This window comes from Pristiophorus japonicus, unplaced genomic scaffold (assembly GCF_044704955.1).
Source record: "Pristiophorus japonicus isolate sPriJap1 unplaced genomic scaffold, sPriJap1.hap1 HAP1_SCAFFOLD_60, whole genome shotgun sequence".
Lineage (NCBI taxonomy): Eukaryota > Metazoa > Chordata > Chondrichthyes > Pristiophoridae > Pristiophorus > Pristiophorus japonicus.
The window spans coordinates 473,975-490,455 of NW_027254509.1; the positions used below are offsets into that span (position 1 = coordinate 473,975).

The window sequence follows — 16,481 nt, forward strand, 5'->3', positions numbered from 1 at the left end:
ACAGTAGAGTGAGTTTCAGTAACAAGTCTGTCGAGTCATTCTATACATTGCACAAAACACAGGACAAATGATTGAAGTATGGAGTGTCCCTGAGTTAGCATTTGTTTGATTGTGCAAAAGAAGGTGAGGGGTTAATTCATGATGCTTTCCCATGAAAGCAAGACAAAAGGTTAAGAATAAAACCATAGGTGACTGTCCGGTGAGCGCTGCTTGCGATACCTGGTGGGAATGGGCGTTAATTTTAAAGCCCCTTGTATTGCAGAACCTTCATATAGACGAACATCTCCAGCTCACTGTGTAGGCCTCGTGGCGCAACGGTAGCGCGTCTGACACCAGATCAGAAGGTTGCGTGTTCAAATCACGTCGTGGTCACTGTTGTTTTGGATATTGTTCTTCCAGAATTAATATTTCATTTGCTGTTTGAAAATAAACAGACCCTTGCTCCAAGGTCTGTCTCACTGTTTCCCCGGTGTCAGGCAGAGATACGCCTGCTGCCCTCAATTATTTCATGTGACAGGACACAAAATTTCAAAATCAATCTGCAGGTGGCCACACACAGCAGTGAGTAGTCAGGATGGCCGAGCGGTCGAAGATGCTGTGTTCAGTTCAAAATCTATCTTGAAGACAAGGGTCCAAATCCCACTTCTGGTTTTTATTATTTTTAATCATTAAGCAGAAACAAACACCAACTTTGTAAATATTGAACCATTCATGTTAATTATTTCATTTTCTCCAATCTTTAATTGATCAATGTTCAAAATGGTTACGCAGGGTTGCGATGCGGGGAGTTTTCCCGTGTTAAACGAATGTGATAACCACTACACTACTGAAACACTGCAATTGACACAATGCCAGGAACATAACCAGATCTTTAACCTACACAGCTGGCCGATACTACAGGAGCTGGTTTTACGAGAATAGAATGAAGGTGCTGCATTTAGGAAGGCAGTGAGTGTGGTAGGAATTGATCTCGTGTTTCCCAGACTTTGCACATCGGAACAGGAGCTGGCCATTTAGCAGCGAGTGGTTAGGATCAGGAATGTACGGCTTGAGACTTTCTGGCCTCAGGAAAGAAGGTGCTGCTCAGGAATAAGGTGAAAGGTTGAATCTTCTGCACTGACTCTCTTCAACAAACTCCAGGACGAGGTCCGACGGAAATGTTAAGCGAGCAGCTGAACTGCTGAATCCCACTTTGAGGGAGTTGGCCGTGGTGTTAAACAAATGTGTTCCGTTTAATGATAATAATTGTTAGAATTGGAATTCAAGCTGAACACACGTGTAGAGGAGACAGTGACCTGAACACAGCACCTTCGACCGCCCGGCCATCCTGCCTATTCAGCGCTGTGTGTGGCCACCTGCAGGTTGATTTTGAACTTTTGTGTCCAGTCACATGAAATAAATGAGGGCAGCAGGCGTATCTCTGCCTGACACCGGGGAAACAGTGAGACAGACCTTGGAGCAAGGGTCTGGTTATTGCCAAACAGCAAAGGAAATATTAATTCTGGAAGAACAATATCCAAAAGAGCAATACCCCAACATGTTTTGAACACACAACCTTTGGATCTGGAGTCAGGCACACTACCGTTGCACCACGAGGCCTACACAGTGAGCTGGAGATGTTCGTCTATATGAAGGTTCTGCAATACAAGGGGCTTTAAAATCCCCGCCCATTCCCAACACGTATCAAAAGCAGCGCTCAGCTGACAGTCACCGGATGGTTTGTTCGAAAACCTTTCTCTTGCTTTCACGGGAAACCATCATTAATTAACCCCTCACCTTCTTTACACAATCAAACAAATGCTAACTCAGGGACACTCCATGCTTCAATCATTTGACCTGTGCTTTGGGGTGCGGGCAGGGAAGTGGACCTGAGTCCATTATCAGATCAGCCATGATTGTATTAAATGGTGGAGCAGGCTCGAGGGGCCGTATGGCCCACTCCTGCTCCTATTTCTCATGATCTTATGTTCTTATGCATGTTAACCCATTTTACGCACTGTATTTTAGCTTTCTGGTTGAAAGTGTTCATTGCCGATGACACCACGAATCTGGGGCAACTTTTATCAAATTAACAGCACCGATTATTCCTACCGTGCACACAAAATACAATCAGTAGTGAAGATAAAATCCCACCGTGTGTATTTTCAGATTCAACGCAGCAGCATTTCAAATAAAGTGAAAGAATTTTACACTGAAAAGATTTGCAAGTGTTACTTGTATTTGTGTCTTTAATTAAACTTTGTGGCGCCTGACTCCCGTTCATGCCACTGCTGAATAAGAAAGGAGGATTTGACATTGACCAGACTGCACTGCCCCTGATATTTGTCAGCTCATCCTTTATATTCAGTGGTTTCTCGCCCTTTGATGTGCTGCAGTGTAGCGGATATCACGTTGGCCTCACACACAAAAGGTCCCCGGTGGAACCGTTTTCTCTCACTCAAAGTTATCTATTTATTGGTGAAATAAAGAGCAATTAATGAATAAGGGAGCCCTTTTGCCAGGAGAATAAATAGCAAATAAAAACAGCAAATGCTGGAAATCTCAGCAGGTCAGGCAGCATTTGCAGGGAGACGAAACTCGCCTCTGATTGTTCATCCACAGCAAGTTTAAACATAATGTTCCTGCCTGGGATTGAACCAGGGACCTTTCGCGTGTAAAGCAAACGTGATAACCACTACACTACAGAAACCTCTTGTACAACGGACTCCACAGCGTGGAGCTGACCAGTGAGCTCCCTCTGTGCAGATCGGGAATGTGTTGGCTCTCCTGAAACAAATTCTGCCCCACACTGAAAGTTCTCAATCCTTCTCCTCCGCTGCACTTTACAGAAATGTCACGGATCACCCAGCCACCGTGTTCATTTCCACATCCTCACAGTGTGGCCTAAGAGGCACCTACCATCTCCCCGCGATCAGCGAACTCACCCAGTTTAAAAAATTAAACCCCAAACACGTGCCCGGCAAAGTGCAGGAGAAGCCAGATAGTCTGTAATCTCGGTCTATCACAGAGAGTATTGGTATTCATGGTGATTACAGCAATTATTAAGCGTTTCACGGACTCAATTATTTTTCTGCGATAAATTAATCGAGGATTTAAACCAGGTTAGTGCGCTGGGTCTTAACCCCTCGACCACCAGGGAACAGTTACGATACATGTCGAACCAGGTTAGTACACCGGATCTTAACCCCTCGACCACCAGGGAACAGTTACGGTGTATGTCGATATATTTATATATATTTATATATGAACCTGAATGTCAATGTCTACCAACCTAGACCTCGTGGCGCCCAAGGTAGTGCGTCGAACTTTGAGTGAGAGAAACGGTTCCACAGTGACACCTGTCATGTGTTCGACATGGTTACTGCTTGTACTATTACAAGGTGTGCCACCAGAGGGCACTGCAGTGGGAGACTTGTAGCTTACCTGCACAGGTGTGCCTGGCCTAGTATAAAAGGCAGGCCACAAGGTGTGATTCTCACTCTGTGGTTATCAATAAAGGACTCAGGTCACTACAGTTAAAGAACGACACATTGTCTCGTGGAGTCATTATCAGAGCATTTGAAGGTATAACAAGCGAGCCAAAAGCCTCAGAAACTGGAAATTCTACCAAAGCGTCGAAGTCATGCTGTAGGTGCCTGGGACAACACATTGCTCAAAGTTCTCCACACGTGAAGGCAGAGTGTTTCTTCGACAGATAGACTGGGCATCTTGCGAAGGCATGCCGACAGAAGGGTAAACCTATTTTTAAAGCTATGAGTCCAGCGTTCAAAGCTTTGAGTAGAAATCCCAAGAGACTACATAGTATGGAAGACCAACAACAGGATGAGGAGATGTTAGAGTTACACATCATCAGGAGCACTAGTTTAACGGACAGTGATTCGGAAAGCATCAAAATCCACATAGATGTTGCTGGATTCAAGATACCAATGGAAATTGACACGGGTGCATCCGTGAGTGTAATACCGGAGTCACTGTACCGCGACAAATTACGTGATTTCCAACTGGAGAAACCCAAGATAGAGCAGCGAGGCTACTCGGGAGAGTAAATTCCTGTGGTTGGTCATATCACTGTACCGATCGGTGAAATATAAAGATTAATTTCAGAACTTTCCTCGAATAGTATTGAAAAGAGACAAGTCTGCCTTACAAGGAAGACATTGATTAAGCTCACTGAAGCTGGATTGTAGTCAGATTTTCTGTGTGGAAGCGAGATTTTCATCAACGGATGAGGTTATCAAGAAGTATCCAAAGGTGTTCTGCGAAACGGACAGTCCGATCCAAGGCTTCAAGGCGAGTGTCAGGGTACAGAAGGATGCTAGATTGGTTTACTACAAGCCCCGTTCCGTACCATATGCACTCAAGGAGAAAGTTGAGCATGAACTCAAAAAACTAGAAGGTGTTAAACGTTACACTGCGGAAACATCTCCACTTTCAGCACAAGATTAACAAAATTAAACCCAATGAGATCGGGAGAAAAGTTTCTCACATGCTCAGGGCAAAATACATAATTGTCGTTCTACAAAAGAATGAACAAATTTCAGCACCAGGTCAGACGGAAATGTTCAGCGAGCAGGTGGACTGCTGAATCGCACTTTTAAGGAGTTGGTGGTGACAAAGCAAATGGGTTCTGCCTAATGATTCAATATAAGAAATGTCTGCAATAGGATTCGAACACTATCTATAGTGACCTGAACACATCACCTTAGACCACTCGGCCATCATTACTATTCAGTGCTGTGTGTGGCCACCTGCAGGTTGATTTTGAACTTTTGTGTCCTGTCACATGAAATAAATCAGGGCAGCAGGCAGATCTCTGCCTGACACAGGGGAAAGAGTGAGACAGACCTTGGAGCAAGGGTCTGTTTATTGTCAAACAGCAAATGAAATATTAATTCTGGAAGAATAACATTGAAACGAAATGTGATCCTGACACCCAGAAACAAGTGCTAAGGCAAAAGGTTAAATGCTGCAACCATTCCTGCAGAAAATTCCTTTCCAAAACATTTCTCTGAACAAAACGTCACAAAACAAAAATGTTCCTTTCAAAGTCATTAAACTCCCGAATTTCCACGCCCCGCGACTCTCCTGAATCAGATGCCTCAGGTTTTGCCGACACCATCCATATCCCTTTGCTCCAAGGTCTGTCTCCCTGTCTCCCCGGTGTCAGGCAGAGATCCGCCTGCTGCCCTCATTTATTTGACTCTCTAATATTCCAACAGCAGCCATGGTTGTGTGAAGGTTTGTATTCTGTTAATCGTCGACAATTGTTGTGAAAAGTAGAACACCAGGAGGCTGAGTACTGTGAGCTAAACTTAGTGTGATCTTAGTCTTCTTTATTACAACTCCAGAGTGCCTGAACAACATGGCAGCCAACCTTTTATACTGACACTGCAGGTGTGGGGAGGTGACCATTCGCACTCCAACAGTCACGCCCTCTGGTGGCAAGTATGACATAGTTACATACTTCACATAATTGTTATCGTTAAGAAGTTATAATTCCAATGAATGCCTGAATCATCAGAAAGGAGCCTGGTTTGTAGGACAAGGCTACATATCAGGAACGAGCGTAGTTAGATGACAAGCGAAGTGATACTCTGATGATAAGTTTGGAGAATAAAAAGAGTAAATAATGGAAACACTGAGCAGGCCAGGCAGCATCAGTGGAGAGAGAAACAGAGTTAACGTTTCCGGTTAATGACCTTCCATCAGAAGTTGGGCAGTTGTGTTAGGTAACACTATTAAAAGTTTCAATTGTCACGAAGCAGGGGTAAGGAAAAGATATAAAATGTGGCATTTGGAACAGATAGTTTAGAATCCAATTAATGTTTGATCAATTTGTACACCGAGCTGAAAACTGCAACGTGTTTGAGTTCTTCGGCTAACATTCGCAATGTTTGGGTGTAAGTACTATTAAGTGTATGTTTCATTATTGTCTGCTTAATAACTCTGCCATTTAATGTTGCGGACCCTATTCCTGCACTGCGTGTGTTCCAGCTCTGTTTGGAGCACCGATCCCTTCAATCCGTCGCTTACAGGGACAGTTGGATTCACCGTTTCTTTGTTTGGTGAAATTTAAAAGATTGAAAGCGGCGCACATCAACCTGGTGACCGACTCACTAACCGCTACACGCTGGTCCCGTGAGATGGATGCACAGTTACTGTTACAAGCTTGAACGCAGGTACAAGCAGAACTCATTCATAGAAAGTCCAAGTCCCTGAGGCACCTGATTTTTTGCACCAAACTCCTTCGCAACGAGTTACGGTTCGTGTGGGGTGATTTGGGCACATCTTTCCCCACACGACAACACTTCAAACACAACTCAACGGATGCAAAGCGCTTTGGGGCGTCATGAGTTCCTGAAAGGTGTTGCAGAAATGCAAGTCCTTCTTTACAAAAGTTTGATGCAATTTAAACATTCTTGGGTAAATTGAGGGCTCGTCCGGGATTTGAACCCGGGACCTCTCGCAAATTTCAAGCAATAACCCCGAAGCGAGAATCATACCCCTAGACCAACGAGCCAACTGCTCAATAAACGTCGAGATAAGGTGTAACCATTATTGAAACATTTTTAGTGTCTTGCTATTCTTAATCGGAGGAGCACATGAGATGGAATCAGTGACTTTGCTTTTTCGACCTGTCTTCTGAAGCACCGCACGGTCCAACTCCGAAAGTCAATGAGCTTTTGGGACGTTAGTGTATCCAGGCTGTGGGTGGTCACCCCGAGCGCAGCAGAGGGGTTTCTGTATTAGTTCTGGGTGGGGACAGTACCTTTCCCCTTCTCTCTTCCTCTGGTCTATAACCCTGTGCTTTGGTTTCTCTATTTATTTCCCTGTCTCAGTTTCTAGTGTTTAAAAGGGAACAAAAGATGAAATGGGTCTCACTGTGGAACAATTTCTCTCACTCAAAGTTAGACACACTACCGTGGGCAGCACGAGGTCTAGGTAGGTAGCTGTTGATATTCAGGGTCATATACAAATATATATAAATATATCGACATGTATCGTAACAGTTCCCTGGTGGTCGAGCGGTTAAGACCCGGCGGACTGACCTGGTTTCAATCCACGATCAATTCATCGCATAAAAATAATTGAGGTCTGTGAGACGATTAATAATTGCTGTAACCACCATGAATACCAATACTTTCTGTGATAGACCGAGCTTACAGACTCTCTGACTTTTCCGGGCATGTATTCCGGGTTTAATTTTGTAAACTGGGTGAGTTCGCTGATCGCGGATAGAAAGGTAGGAGCCTCTGTGGCCCCACTGTGAGGATGTGGAAGTGAACACTGTGGCTGGATGATCCCTGACATTTCTGTAAAGGGCAGCGGAGGAGAAGGATTGAGAACATTCAATGCAGGACAGAAGTTGTTTTAGGTGAGCCAACACACAATGCCGATCAGCACAGACGGAGCTCACTGGTCACCTCCCCTCTGTTTGGGTTATTGTACCAGAGGTTTCTGTAGTGTAGTGGTTATCACGTTTGCTTTAAACGGGGAAGTTCCCTGATTCAATCCCGAGTTTAGTCTCCTGGCAAATGCTGCCTGACCTGCTGAGATTTCCAGCATTTGCTATTTTTCTCCTGGTAAAAGGGCTCCCTTATTCCTTAATTGCTCTTTATTTCACTTCAATAAATAGATAACTTTGACTGAGAGAAAACGGATCCGCCGGGGACCTTTTGCGTGTGAGGCCAACGTGATATCCGCTGCACTGCAGCCCATTAATAAGTGAGAAACCACTGAATACAAAGGATGAGCTGGTCAAAGTCAAACCCTCCTTTCTTATTCAGCAGTGGCATGAACGGGAGTCAGACGCCACAATGTTTAATTAAAGACACAAATACAAGTAACACTTGCAAATCTTTTCACTGTAAAATTCTTTCACTTTATTTGAAATCCGACAGCATTGAATCTGAAAATACGCACGGTGGGATTTTATCTTCACTACTGATTTTATTTTGGGTGCACGATAGGAAAAACCGGTGCTGCTAAATTTGATAAAAGTTGCCCCAGATCCCTGAAGACTTTGAACCAGAAAGCTAAAATACAGTGCGTAAAATGGGATATGGTTTTCGAGTTGAGATGCAAAGCACAGGCCAAATGATTGAAGTATGGAATGTCCCTGAGTTAGCATTTGTTTGATTGTGCAAAAGTAGGTGAGGGGTTAATTAATGATGGTTTCCAGTTAAAGCAAGAGAAAAGTTTTCGAATAAACCATAAGGTGACTGTCCGGTGAGCGCTGTTTGTGATACCTGGTGGGAATGGGCGGGGATTTTCAAGCCCCTTGTATTGCAGAACCTTCATATAGACAAAAATCTCCAGTTCACTGTGTAGGTCTCATGGTGCAACGGTAGTGTGTCTGACTCTTGATCCGAAGGTTGCGTATTCAAATCACGTTAGGGTCAGTGTTTTTTTGGATATTTTTCTTCCAGAATTAATATTTCATTTGCTGTTGACAATAACCAGACCCATGCTCCAAGGTCTGTCTCACTGTTTCCCCGGTGTCAGGCAGAGATACACCTGCTGCCCTCAATTATTTCATGTCACAGGACACAAAATTTCAAATTAATCTGCAGGTGGCCACACACAGCAGTGAGTCGTCAGGATGGCCGAGCGGTCGAAGGTGCTATGTTCAATTCAAAATCTATTTTGAAGACAAGGGTCCAAATGTCACTTCTGGTGTTTATTATTTTTAATCATTAAGCAGAAACAAAAACCAACTTTGTCAATATTGAACCATTAATGTCAATTATTTAATTTTTTCTCATCTTTAATTGATCAATGATCACGCCCGGTTGCGATACGGGGATTTTTCACGTGTTCAGCGAATGTGATAACCACTACACTACGGAAACACTGCAATTGACGCAATGCGAGGAACATAACCAGCGCTTTAACTTACACAGCTGGCCGATACTTCAGGAGCTGGTTTTACGAGAATAGAATGACGGTGCTATATTTAGGAAGGCTGTGAGTGTGGTAGGAATTGATCTCGTGTTTCCCAGACTTTACACATCGGAACAGGAGCTGGCCATTTAGCAGCGAGTGGTTAGGATCAGGAATGTACGGCTTGAGACTTTCTGGCCTGTGGTAAGAAGGTGGTGCTCAGGAATAAGGTGAAAGGTTGAATCTTCTGCACTGACTCTCTTTAACAAACTCCAGCACCAGGTCAGACGGAAATGTTAAGCGAGCAGCTGAACTGCTGAATCCCACTTTGAAGGAGTTGGCCGTGGTGTCAAACAAATGTGTTCCGTTTAATGATAATAATTGTTAGAATTGGAATTCAAGCTGAACACACGTTTAGAGGGGACAGTGACCTGAACACAGCACCTTCGACCGCCCGGCCATCCTGACTATTCAGCGCTGTATGTGGCCACCTGCAGGTTGCTTTTGAACTTTTGTGTCCTGTCACATGAAATAAATGAGGGCAGCAGGCGTATCTCTGCCTGACACCGGGGAAACAGTGAGACAGACCTTGGAGCAAGGGTCTGGTTATTGCCAAACAGCAAAGGAAATATTAATTCTGGAAGATCAATATCCAAAAGAGCAATACCCTAACGTGTTTGGAACACACAACCTTTGGATCTGGAGTCAGACACATTACCGTTGCACACGAGGCCTGCACAGTGAGCTGGAGATATTCGTCTACATGAAGGTTCTGCAATACAAGGGGCTTTAAAATCCCCGCCCATTCCCAACACGTATCAAAAGCAGCGCTCAGCTGACAGTCACCGGATGGTTTGTTCGAAAACTTTTCTCTTGCTTTCACGGGAAACCATCATTAATTAACCCCTCACCTTCTTCACACAATCAAACAAATGCTAACTCAGGGACACTCCATACTTCAATCATTTGACCTGAGCTTTGGGGAGCGGGCAGGGAAGTGGACCTGAGTCCATTATCAGATCAGCCATGATTGTATTAAATGGTGGAGCAGGCTCGAGGGGCCGTATGGCCCACTCCTGCTCCTATTTCTCATGATCTTATGTTCTTATGCATGTTAACCCATTTTACGCACTGTATTTTAGCTTTCTGGTTGAAAGTGTTCATTGCCAATGACACCACGAATCTGGGGCAACTTTTTCAAATTTATCAGCACCGATTATTCCTACCGTGCACACAAAATACAATCAGTAGAGAAGATAAAATGCCACCGTGTGCATTTTCAGATTCAACGCAGTAGCATTTCAAATAAAGTGAAAGAATTTTACACTGAAAAGATTTGCAAGTGTTACTTGTATTTGCGTCTTTAATTAAACTTTTTGACGTCTGACTCCCGTTCATGTCACTGCTGAATAAGAAAGGAGGATTTGACATTGACCAGACTGCACTGCCCCTGATATTTGTCAGCTCATCCTTTATATTCAGTGGTTTCTCGCCCTTTGATGGGCTGCAGTGCAGCCGATATCACGTTGGCCTCACACGCAAAAGTTCCCCAGTGGAACCGTTTTCTCTCACTCAAAGTTATCTGTTTATTGGTGAAATAATGAGCAATTAATGAATAAGGGAGCCCTTTTGCCAGGAGAATAAATAGCAAATAAAAACAGCAAATGCTGGAAATCTCAGCAGGTCAGGCAGCATTTGCAGGGAGACGAAACTCGCCTCTGATTGTTCATCCACAGCAAGTTTAAACATAATGTTGCTGCCTGGAATTGAACCAGGGACCTTTCGCATGTAAAGCAAACGTGATAACCACTACACTACAGAAACCTCTTGTACAACGGCCCCCACAGCGTGGAGCTGACCAGTGAGCTCCCTCTGTGAAGATCGGGAATGTGTTGGCTCTCCTGAAACAAATTCTGCCGCACACTGAAAGTTCTCAATCCTTCTCCTCCGCTGCCCTTTACAGAAATGTCACGGATCACCCAGCCACCGTGTTCATTTCCACATCCTCACAGTGGGGCCACAGAGGCTCCTACCGTCTCCCCGCGATCAGCGAACTCACCCAGTTTACAAAATTAAACCCCAAACACGTGCCCGGCAAAGTGCAGGAGAAGCCAGATAGTCTGTAATCTCGGTCTATCACAGAGAGTATTGGTATTCATGGTGATTACAGCAATTATTAAGCGTTTCACAGACCTCAATTATTTTTCTGCGATGAATTGATCGAGGATTGAAACCAGGTTAGTGCGCCGGGTCTTAACCCCTCGACCACCAGGGAACAGTTATGATACATGTCGAACCAGGTTAGTGCACCGGATCTTAACCCCTCGACCACCAGGGAACAGTTATGATGCATGTTGATATATTTATCTATACTTATATATGAACCTGAATGTCAATGGCTACCTACCTAGACCTCGTGGCGCCCACGGCAGTGCGTCTTACTTTGAGTGAGAGAAACGGTTCCACAGTGACACCTGTCATGTGTTCAACATGGTTACTGCTTGTACTATTACAAGGTGGGCCACCAGAGGGCACTGCAGTGGGAGACTTGTAGCTTACCTGCACAGGTGTGCCTGGCCTAGTATAAAAGGCAGGCCACCAGGTGTGATCCTCACTCTGTGGTTATCAATAAATGACTCAGGTCACTACAGTTAAAGAACGACACATTGTCTCGTGGAGTCATTATCAGAGCATTTGAAGGTATAACAAGGGAGCCGAAAGCCTCAGAAACTGGAAATTCTACCAAAGCGTCGAAGTCATGCTGTAGGTGCCTGGGACAACACATTGCTCATAGTTCTCCACACGTGAAGGCAGAGTGTTTCTTCGACAGAAAGACTGGGCATCTTGTGAAGGCATGCCGACTGAAGGGGAAACCTATTTTTAAAGCTATGAGTCCAGCGTTCAAAGCTATGAGTAGAAATCCCAAGAGACTACATAGTATGGAAGACCAACAACAGGACGAGGAGATGTTAGATTTACACATCATCAGGAGCACTAGTTTAACGGACAGTGATTCGGAAAGCATCAAAATCCACATAGATGTTGCTGGATTCAAGATACCAATGGAAATTGACACGGGTGCATCCGTGAGTGTAATACCGGAGTCACTGAACCGCGACAAATTACGTGATTTCCAACTGGAGAAACCCAAGATAGAGCAGCGAGGCTACTCGGGAGAGTAAATTCCTGTGGTTGGTCATATCACTGTACCGATCGGTGAAATATAAAGATTAATTTCAGAACTTGCCTCGAATAGTAGTGAAAACAGACAAGTCTGCCTTACAAGGAAGAAATTGATTAAGCTCACTGAAGCTGGATTGTAGTCAGATTTTCTGTGTGGAAGCGAGATTTTCATCAACGGATGAGATTGTCAAGAAGTATCCAAAGGTGTTCTGCGAAACGGACAGTCCGATCCAAGGCTTCAAGGCGAGTGTCAGGGTACAGAAGGACGCTAGATTGGTTTACTACAAGCCCCGTTCCGTACCATATGCACTCAAGGAGAAAGTTGAGCATGAACTCAAAAAACTAGAAGGTGTTAAACGTTACACTGCGGAAACATCTCCACTTTCAGCACAAGATTAACAAAATTAAACCCAATGAGATCGGGAGAAAAGTTCCTCACATGCTCAGGGCAAAATAAATAATTGTCGTTCTACAAAAGAATGAACAAATTTCAGCACCAGGTCAGAATGAAATGTTCAGCGAGCAGGTGGACTGCTGAATCGCACATTTAAGGAGTTGGTGATGACAAAGCAAATGGGTTCTGCCTAATGATTCAATATAAGAAATGTCTGCAGTAGGATTCGAATACTATCTATAGTGACCTGAACACATCACCTTAGACCACTCGGCCATCATTACTATTTAGTGCTATGTGTGGCCACCTGCAGGTTGATTTTGAACTTTGGTGTCCTGTCACAAGAAATAAATCAGGGCAGCAGGCAGATCTCTGCCTGACACCGGGGAAAGAGTGAGACAGACCTTGGAGGAAGGGTCTGGTTATTGTCAAACAGCAAATGAAATATTAATTCTGGATGAATAACATTGAAACGAAATGTGATCCTGACACCCAGAAACTTGTGCTAAGGCAAAAGGTTAAATGCTGCATCCCTTCCTGCAAAAAATTCCTTTCACAAACATTTCTCTGAACAAAACGTCACAAAACAAAAATGTTCCTTTCAAAGTCATTAAACTCCCGAATTTCCATGCACCGCGACTCTCCTGAATCAGATGCCTCAAGTTTTGCCGACCCAATCCATATCCCTTTGCTCCAAGGTCTGTCTCCCTGTTTCCCCGGTGTCAGGCAGAGATCCGCCTGCTGCCCTCATTTATTTCACTCTCTAATATTCCAACAGCAGCCATGGTTGTGTGAAGGTTTGTATTCTGTTAATCGTCGACAATTGTTGTGAAAAGTAGAACACCAGGAGGCTGAGTACTGTGAGCTAAACTTAGTGTGATCTTAGTCTTCTTTATTACAACTCCAGAGTGCATGAACAACATGGCAGCCAACCTTTTATACTGGCACTGCAGGTGTGGGCAGGTGACCATTAGGACTCCAACAGTCACGCCCTCTGGTGGCAAGTATGACATAGTTACATACTTCACGTAATTGTTATCGTTAAGAAGTTATAATTCCAATGAATGCCTGAATCATCAGAAAGGAGCCTGGTTTTTAGGACAAGGCTACATATCAGGACGGAGCGTAGTTAGATGACAAGGGAAGTGATACTCTGATGATAAGTTTGGAGAATAAAAAGAGTAAATACTGGAAACACTGAGCAGGCCAGGCAGCATCTGTGGAGAGAGAAACAGAGTTAACGTTTCAGGTTAATGACCTTCCATCAGAAGTTGGGCACTTGTGTTAGGTAATACTATTAAAAGTTTCAATTGTCACGAAGCAGGGGTAAGGCAAAGATATAAAATGTGGCATTTGGAACAGATAGTTTAAAATCCGATTAATTTTTGATCAATTGGTACACCGAGCTGAAAACTGCAACGTGTTTGTGTTCTTCGGCTAACATTCGCAAGGTTTGGGTGTAAGTACTATTAAGTGTATGTTTCATTATTGTCTGCTTAATAACTCTGACATTTAATGTTGCGGACCCTATTCCTGCACTGCGTGTGTTCCAGCTCTGTTTGGAGCACCGATCCCTTCAATCCGTCGCTTACAGGGACAGTTGGATTCACCGTTTCTTTGTTTGGTGAAATTTAAAAGATTGAAAGCGGCGCACATCAACCTGGTGACCGACTCACTAACCGCTACACGCTGGTCCCGTGAGATGGATGCACAGTTACTGTTACAAGCTTGAACGCAGGTACAAGCAGAACTCATTCATAGAAAGTCCAAGTCCCTGAGGCACCTGATTTTTTGCACCAAACTCCTTCGCAATGAGTTACGGTTCGTGTGGGGTGATTTGGGCACATCTTTCCCCACACGACAACACTTCAAACACAACTCAACGGATGCAAAGCGCTTTGGGGCGTCATGAGTTCCTGAAAGGTGTTGCAGAAATGCAAGTCCTTCTTTACAAAAGTTTGATGCAATTTCAACATTCTTGGGTAAATTGAGGGCTCGTCCGGGATTTGAACCCGGGACCTCTCGCAAATTTCAAGCAATAACCCCGAAGCGAGAATCATACCCCTAGACCAACGAGCCAACTGCTCAATAAACGTGAAGATAAGGTGTAACCATTATTGAAACATTTTTAGTGTCTTGCTATTCTTGATCGGAGGAGCACATGAGATGGAATCAGTGACTTTGCTTTTTCGACCTGTCTTCTGAAGCACCGCACGGTCCAACTCCGAAAGTCAATGAGCTGTTGGGACGTTAGTGTATCCAGGCTGTGGGTGGTCACCCCGAGCGCAGCAGAGGGGTTTCTGTATTAGTTCTGGGTGGGGACAGTACCTTTCCCCTTCTCTCTTCCTCTTTTCTATAACCCTGTGCTTTGGTTTCTCTATTTATTCCCCTGTCTCAGTTTCTAGTGTTTAAAAGGGAACAAAAGATGAAATGGGTCTCACTGTGGAACAATTTCTCTCACTCAAAGTTAGACACACTACCGTGGGCAGCACGAGGTCTAGGTAGGTAGCTGTTGATATTCAGGATCATATACAAATATATATAAATATATCGACATGTATCGTAACAGTTCCCTGGTGGTCGAGCGGTTAAGACCCGGCGGACTAACCTGGTTTCAATCCACGATCAATTCCTCGCATAAAAATAATTGAGGTCTGTGAGACGATTAATAATTGCTGTAACCACCATGAATACCAATACTTTCTGTGATAGACCGAGCTTACAGACTATCTGACTTTTCCGGGCATGTATTCCGGGTTTAATTTTGTAAACTGGGTGAGTTCGCTGATCGCGGATAGAAAGGTAGGAGCCTCTGTGGCCCCACTGTGAGGATGTGGAAGTGAACACGGTGGCTGGGTGATCCCTGACATTTCTGTAAAGGGCAGCGGAGGAGAAGGATTGAGAACATTCAATGCAGGACAGAAGTTGTTTTCGGTGAGCCAACACACAATGCCGATCAGCACAGACGGAGCTCACTGGTCACCTCCCCTCTGTTGGGGTTATTGTACCAGAGGTTTCTGTAGTGTAGTGGTTATCACGTTTGCTTTAAACGGGGAAGTTCCCTGATTCAATCCCGAGTTTAGTCTCCTGGCAAATGCTGCCTGACCTGCTGAGATTTCCAGCATTTGCTATTTTTCTCCTGGTAAAAGGGCTCCCTTATTCCTTAATTGCTCTTTATTTCACTTCAATAAATGGATAACTTTGACTGAGAGAAAACGGATCCACCGGGGACCTTTTGCGTGTGAGGCCAACGTGATATCCGCTGCACTGCAGCCCATCAATAAGTGAGAAACCACTGAATACAAAGGATGAGCTGGTCAAAGTCAAACCCTCCTTTCTTATTCAGCAGTGGCATGAACGGGAGTCAGACGCCACAAAGTTTAATTAAAGACACAAATACAAGTAACACTTGCAAATCTTTTCAGTGTAAAATTCTTTCACTTTATTTGAAATCCGACAGCATTGAATCTGAAAATACGCACGGTGGGATTTTATCTTCACTACTGATTTTATTTTGGGTGCACGATAGGAAAAACCGGTGCTGCTAAATTTGATAAAAGTTGCCCCAGATCCCTGAAGACTTTGAACCAGAAAGCTAAAATACAGTGAGTAAAATGGGATATGGTTTTCGAGTTGAGATGCAAAGCACAGGCCAAATGATTGAAGTATGGAATGTCCCTGAGTTAGCATTTGTTTGATTGTGCAAAAGTAGGTGAGGGGTTAATTAATGATGGTTTCCAGTTAAAGCAAGAGGAAAGTTTTCGAATAAACCATAAGGTGACTGTCCGGTGAGCGCTGTTTGTGATACCTGGTGGGAATGGGCGGGGATTTTCAAGCCCCTTGTATTGCAGAACCTTCATATAGACAAAAATCTCCAGTTCACTGTGTAGGTCTCATGGTGCAACGGTAGTGTGTCTGACTCTTGATCCGAAGGTTGCGTATTCAAATCACGTTAGGGTCAGTGTTTTTTTGGATATTTTTCTTCCAGAATTAATATTTCATTTGCTGTTTGACAATAACC

The 16,481-nt window shown here is 44.1% G+C and overlaps 5 non-coding genes across 5 annotated transcripts; 1 reads left to right on the forward strand and 4 right to left on the reverse strand.

Moving 5' to 3' along the window:
- Window positions 1-300: 300 nt before the first annotated feature.
- Window positions 301-372, forward strand: trnaw-cca (transfer RNA tryptophan (anticodon CCA)). The gene has a single exon. It is a non-coding gene; the product is annotated as a tRNA-Trp (tRNA).
- A 2,244-nt stretch (window positions 373-2,616) lies between these two features.
- trnav-uac (transfer RNA valine (anticodon UAC)) lies at window positions 2,617-2,689 on the reverse strand. Its single transcript has one exon. It is a non-coding gene; the product is annotated as a tRNA-Val (tRNA).
- Window positions 2,690-6,432: 3,743 nt separating this feature from the next.
- Window positions 6,433-6,520, reverse strand: trnap-cgg (transfer RNA proline (anticodon CGG)). Its single transcript is given in 2 exon segments — window positions 6,433-6,468; window positions 6,485-6,520. It is a non-coding gene; the product is annotated as a tRNA-Pro (tRNA).
- A 4,114-nt stretch (window positions 6,521-10,634) lies between these two features.
- trnav-uac (transfer RNA valine (anticodon UAC)) lies at window positions 10,635-10,707 on the reverse strand. The gene has a single exon. It is a non-coding gene; the product is annotated as a tRNA-Val (tRNA).
- A 3,744-nt stretch (window positions 10,708-14,451) lies between these two features.
- trnap-cgg (transfer RNA proline (anticodon CGG)) lies at window positions 14,452-14,539 on the reverse strand. The gene is given in 2 exon segments: window positions 14,452-14,487; window positions 14,504-14,539. It is a non-coding gene; the product is annotated as a tRNA-Pro (tRNA).
- Window positions 14,540-16,481: the final 1,942 nt, after the last annotated feature.